The following is a 6,474-nucleotide window of genomic DNA, read 5'->3' as shown; positions in this document are numbered from 1 at the left end:
GGGGGGGGGGGGGGTAAGAACTAATGATGAGCTAACTATAACTGTTCCTGCAGGAACTAAAGTTCTACTTTTAAGTCTCCATTATGAGGTAAATGTCCCTACAAAAATGTGTCCTGCCTGTCTGATTGCTTCAGGTTTCTAAAGTCAATCATCTCTGGTTCCCATGGAAACCCTAAAAATCCAGGCTTCCCTTGTGTGGGCTGCGGATGTATGAACTCCCACGTGCCTACACAGGAGTACTATCATCCTGGCATGACCAATCAAGATGGCGGAAGATCATCTGTAGCAGCAGTAAGAGGAGAAGAAAGCAATTGTTATTGCCCATTATTCTGGGAAGGGTTATTTGGTCATTTCCAAAAAATTAGAAATCCATCTTACTGACAGACTTTATGGCAGTTTCCAAACATCCCAGCAAATTCACCCCATGGTCAGACCATGCAATGCTCACAGAAAAAAAACCCCTAAAACTATATCTCAGACTCTACGAGCCTCAGTTAGCATGTTAAATGTTAAAGTTCATGACAGTACAATTAGAAAAGGACAAAACAAGTATGGTGTGTTTGGAAGAGTTGCCTTGAGAAAGCCTCTTCTCCTTAAAAAAAAGGACATGGCAACATGACTTAGGTTTGCAAAGTTGCATATGAAAAAAAACACAGGACATCAGAAGCTTTAGACCTGATTTAATAAAGTTTTCCAAGACTGGAGAAGATAGTCTATCATGGGAGAGCCTGGGTGGTCCAGCAAAGCTGGAATGGATTGATTAGAAATCATCTGCTATTAATTATCAAACGTTTTTAATCCTAGATCAGATCCATTCATGGTTTGCTGGATCACCCAGGTTTTCCCACAAAAGTATGTCTTCTGCAGACTTGGAAACCTTTAATAAATCAGGCCCTTTGTTTTTCGGACATTTACACCAAAATTGAGCTTTTAGGCCACATTACACAGCGCCATGTTTTAAAACCAAACACAGCATATCACCACATATACTTCATACTAACTGGCCAGTTTGTAGCCACAGAACCTAGCATCTTGCAGTCACTGAGTTGGCCATGAACTCATCTGTATACTAAAGTATTCTAGAGTCGTGTGAGGCCATCTGTGTGCCAGTGAAAGCTTGGTAAAAGTTAGGTCATACAACAGGCAATGATCCCAAGAACACAAGCAAATCTACAGCAGAATGGCTGAAAAAGAAAGGAATTAAGGTATTGTAATGTTCCAGGTAGAACCCAGACCTCAAACCAATCGAAATGCTGTGGTGGCACCTTAAGAAAGCTGTGAATAAGTACCCACAAACCTTAATGGACTGAAACAATATTGTAAAGAGGAGTGGGCAAAATTCCTCCACAACAATGTGGGACGCTAATAAAGTCATGCAAAAAAATTATTTTAAGTCATTTCCTCTAAAAGCGATTGTACAAGCTATTGAATCATTGGGTATACTTATTTTTTTACACATGGCTTCTCCATTTTGGCTTAATTTTTGGTAAATAAATAATGATTTAGTGGAGGTTGTTGTGTGAAGTTTTACACCTGAAGTTGGAGTTAAATAATTTTAAGAACCTGATATTGTTTTTCCAATACTAAAATAATTCTGTATACTATACTGTATCTCAGGGACAGGAAACACATTTTTCCTAATAGGTATACAGACAAAAATGAAAAACCAAAAACATACCAGTTGTTCCAATCAATTCTACATGATTAAAACCTTAAAAAAATATTTGGTTGGACTATTAGTGAACCTGTTACATAAGCAACCCTTAAATTGTAATTGTTATTTGGAATTCCCCTTGGTATATGAGGGTGCCTAGGTAATCCTCTTATACAAACTTCTGGGTGTAGATTCTGCAGTGTGAGATCTAACTCCAAGTGCTAATATGATAAAATTTGGTGGTGTCCCTACAGTACTGCTCAATGTTCTCCTTGCTGGAGAATCTGACATGTGGAAGGAAAGCCCTGCCTCCACCAAGATTCTACACAGAGAGAGAAGTCAGTAATGTCTATATATTAGCTGCAGGGAGCCCACAGGCAATATTGGTGATTATTTACTTACCCTCTGTCTGGCTTTTTATGAGCATCCCTACTAGAGTTCTGTTCACTTTAAATCTCACATATGACTGATTCTTTTGGCAGGCATTTAGTTTACTATGAAGGGAGACATCTGTCGTATAGAAATCAACCTCTTCATTTGTAAATATCGTCTAATCTTGTTTATAGCTTTCCTATTGTCCTTTCGGGGTGAAGCTCTGGAATTTGCCGACCTAATGTGTAATGGCTCCAGCAGATGGCTTGTCTTCCTTAACGTCCAGATCAGCATAATAGGGCCAAGCAAAAACAGAAACTTTGTCAACACCCGTTCAAGTTAGATGTTTTGTTTGTTGTGAGAGTCAGACACAAAAAATACTATTTAAAATATTCCCCTAATCTTCTGAACAGAATGTTACACAACCAGAGAACTGGGAAATCAGTGAAAACATTAAATTGTCTGAGAAAGTTTGGTGTAGCATCAAAAGGACCTTTTAATGGAAATACCCAAATTTATAAAACTGGCTAAGAAATGGCACAATTATGTAAATGCTAATGCCTGTGTAGTTGTTTGCTGAATTTATAAAGCACAGTGTGTTTCTGCAAGGAGAATGAAAGCGCACATGTCCATCCTATGCAGGGAGAAAAAGAGAGCATGTCTGACCTCTGCAGGGAGGATGAAGGGGTGTGTCTCCTGTGCAGGGGTGTACCTATCCTCTGCAGGGAGGAGGAAGAGGTGTGTCTCCTGTGCAGGGGTGTGTCTATCCTCTGCAGGAAGGATGAAGGGGTGTGTCCCCTGTGCAGGGGTGTGTCTATCCTCTGCAGGGATAGAGAGGCAATGGGCCTGATTTATTAAAGCTCTCTAAGGCTGGAGAGAATACACTTTCACCAGTGAAGCTGGGTGATCCAACAAACCTGGGATGGATCTGGTCCAGGATTCAAAGCATTTGCTAGCAAATAGCAAATGCCATTGAAGAAATCCATTTCAGGTTTGCTTAATCACCTAGCTAACCCAACATATTACGCAGTGCTGTACATTAAATAGGGGTTGCAAATGACAGACTAATACAGACAGTAATACAGAAGGAGAGGACCCTGCCCCGAAGAGCTTACAATCTAGTAGGTGGGGGAATTTATGCACAATAGGAGGGGGATGACCATCTACAGGGAGAGGGAAGGGTATGACCATCTTCTACAGGGAGAAGTAGAGGATATATCCCTCCTCTGTAGGGAATAGTAGAGGGTGTGTACCACATGTTCTGAGTCTTTTAGCTGTGTGTGTAACTTTATATCTATCGTTCATCAGTGTATAATAAATACGTAAAAAGTTTATATTTTATTGTTGTGTGTAGTCTGAGTTGGAAATGTTTTTCGTGTTGACACCCAAAGTTTCAAAATGCTCACTATAGCTCAGTCTAGATTTCTTTAATTTTATTTTTACCACAGTTCTGTAGATGCTTACAGTCAGTTTTTATTTATATGACTTAGAAACTGTAAGTTTCGTTAGCTTTCAAGTGCTGTAACCACCATTTAAAACTACATGTTTAACTTAAAATACCCTTTCCACAGGGTGACAACAATGCTGTCCCATTTCACTGTAGAACGATCAGTGTTGTCACCCCATGACAGGAAGCTCAATGTAAAGGAACAACATGTATTAAACCTGTTACAGTTAGGCCAAACAATACCTGCTGTGCTAGGGCTAGTAACAGACTGCCTTGTGTGCTGTATATCGTTTACTTTTGTTCGCAGTACAATTTTAACAATCGCAGCTGCCACGGAGAGTTTTATTTGTGTTGTTTAGAATCGTTCTTCCGTGAATTGCTAAAAGATCTTCCTATTTTCAGAGAAACTGTTTTAAATTTACTTGGTCATGACTCATTTCAAGCTTCCCAAAGCAGAATAATCGAAGAAACATCCAGATGGCTTCACCCAAAGGAAAATGAAAGTATTGTGTAATATAACAAAAATATATTACGTCTCCCTGGTATTAAAGTGGAAGTCCAGTCAAAGGAAGCTTTTTTTATTGGAAGTATAGCAGGACTAACCTTTTTTCTATGATGGTTGTTTTCTCTTAGGGACATTTATGTAGTGTGGCTTCTAACATTTACATTTAGGAATCTGAAGTTTTTCTGTGTTCATTGCCTGGCCTTCTTACACATGAGCATGTCATGAATAGGGATGAGTGAGCAATTTTTTTAATTTCAATCTTGCGGCGAATTGGGCCTTTCTCGCTTACAGAACATGTAGACAAGAACGGCCATGTAATTCACCACGAGGATGTGTTCTCGCTGAACTCAGTTGATCTCTCAATGGATAATCCCCATTGAGAGTTCATCTGGAGTTCGCCTGCAGTCACAGCTGATTGGAGGCACCCACATGCCTCCAATCAGCTTTTCTGATCGCAGGTTCCCACGGTCACTGGGCTGTACCTATCAAAGATAAGTACAGCCCGGTGACCGTGGGAACAGAACTCAGATGAACTCTCAATGGAGAAACTCCAATGAGAGTTCATCTGGAGTTTGTCTGCAGTCACAGCTGATTGGAGGCACTTGCGTGCCTCCAATCAGCTGTGACCGCAGGTTCCCACGCTCCCTGGGCTGTACTTATCAATAAGTACAGCCCAGGGAGCGTGGGAACCTACACTTCAATTGAATTCACAAAATCCATTCGATGAATTTTTGCGGACCCAACGGAAGTTCGGGGAAATTTTCGTGAGAATGTCAGAGGCATTCTCGCTCATCCCTAGTCATGAATCACATCCCCTAATATCCTCTGCTCCACCTTACATAAGTGCATGTGATATGTCACCCACTCCTCCTACTAGTACTAATTCCTTCTACTCTGACTTCTTACACATGTGTGATAATTAAATATCCCAAGCGCGTTCTACACCTGCTCCTTACACATGGGTGTGTGAGGAACCATCTTACCTAGCATCCTCGGCATTGCCTCTGTAAACATACTTATATGCCCTTAGTTACTCCCTTAGTGTGTGATAAATTTCCCAAGCTCCTCTGACCTCCCTCCTTACACAAATATTTATTGAGTCCCTTGCATCCTTCTTTGCCTTGTTTCACATACTCCTGATCAATAAATTTCCTTAGCTTCTTCTGCCCCACTTCTTTACATATATACTACTCTACATCTCTCTACCCCTCCTCCTTACACATGTGCATGTAATGGATCACCTACCCTATATCCTTCATGTTCCTCCTCCATACACATGGGCATGTAATGAATCACCTACCCTATATCCTTCATATCCTTCCACTTTACACATGGGCATGTGGTAAATCACCTACCCTATATTTTTCATGTCTCTCCTCCTTACACATCTGCATGTGATTAATCACCTACCCTAAATCCTTCATGTCCCTCTTCCTTACACATGGGCATGTGATTAATCACCTACCTTATATCATCCATATCCCACCTCTATACACATTGGCATGTGATGAATAACCTTTCTTAGCTTTCTTTTGCCTCTGTTCCTTACAAATGGGCAAGTGTTGAATCACTCTCCCTCTGCCCCTCTTTATTACTCATGGGTGTGTCCTAAATTTCCTCCCCAGCTCCCAGTGCCCGCCTCCTTACATTACACATGTGTGATTAATCACTTACCTTACCACTCCTAAAAGAGCATGTGTACAGAGCAATTTTCCAAAGCAACCAATCACACTGCAGAATACTGAAGTCTACTCAGTGAAGAGATGACTTCTAAACAGTTGATATGGAAACATTCTTCAAAACTGCTCTGGGAAAAAAAACAATTGGATGCATACAGGCCAAAAGTGGAAAGAGAGCATTCCCTGGCAGGATCAACAGGTAATTAAATTATGTTACTCAGAGGACACAGAAAGACAAAAGGTGCTGTAATAATGCCAGTATAGACTGTATTATAAAAGATTTTCTTTTTTTTTGTTTTGTACACTTGAATTTTTGGTCACACAGGAATTTCCAAGGCAAATTACTTTGTGGGTAATTATTATCTTGGATGTAGGAATTATGTCTTGGTCATGTTGTCCTGCTTTAAATCCTATTCTTCGGAAATAGACAAGAAAACACTGGCCGTATTGTACAAATCTATATTTATGTTTCTGCTTCATGGGAGTGACTGAGAATGTGGGGACAGATTTCTATTCTACTTAATACTCCAGGCAGATAATAAATGGGTATTACCATACTTATCTAGGTACACATCAGGAATGGAGGCACAGCTTGCTACAGAGCTGGCACAGCACAATTAAAGCTAAACAACAGGCAAAAAACTCAAAATCTACAAAGTCCATAGATGTGTCACTAACTATAAGGCAAACCTTTTTCTTTTTTCTGGGGAGGGAGGAAGCTTAGCCTTCCAAGTCCCAGGTGGAACACTCTGTGTCCTGTTAACCACTGTCCAATGGGAACAAATAATAAAGATAGAAACTACCCTCACTTTCGGGA

Source organism: Pyxicephalus adspersus, chromosome 2 (genome assembly GCF_032062135.1).
Source record: "Pyxicephalus adspersus chromosome 2, UCB_Pads_2.0, whole genome shotgun sequence".
In the NCBI taxonomy this organism is placed as follows: Eukaryota; Metazoa; Chordata; class Amphibia; order Anura; family Pyxicephalidae; genus Pyxicephalus; species Pyxicephalus adspersus.
This window is presented reverse-complemented; position numbering follows the sequence as displayed.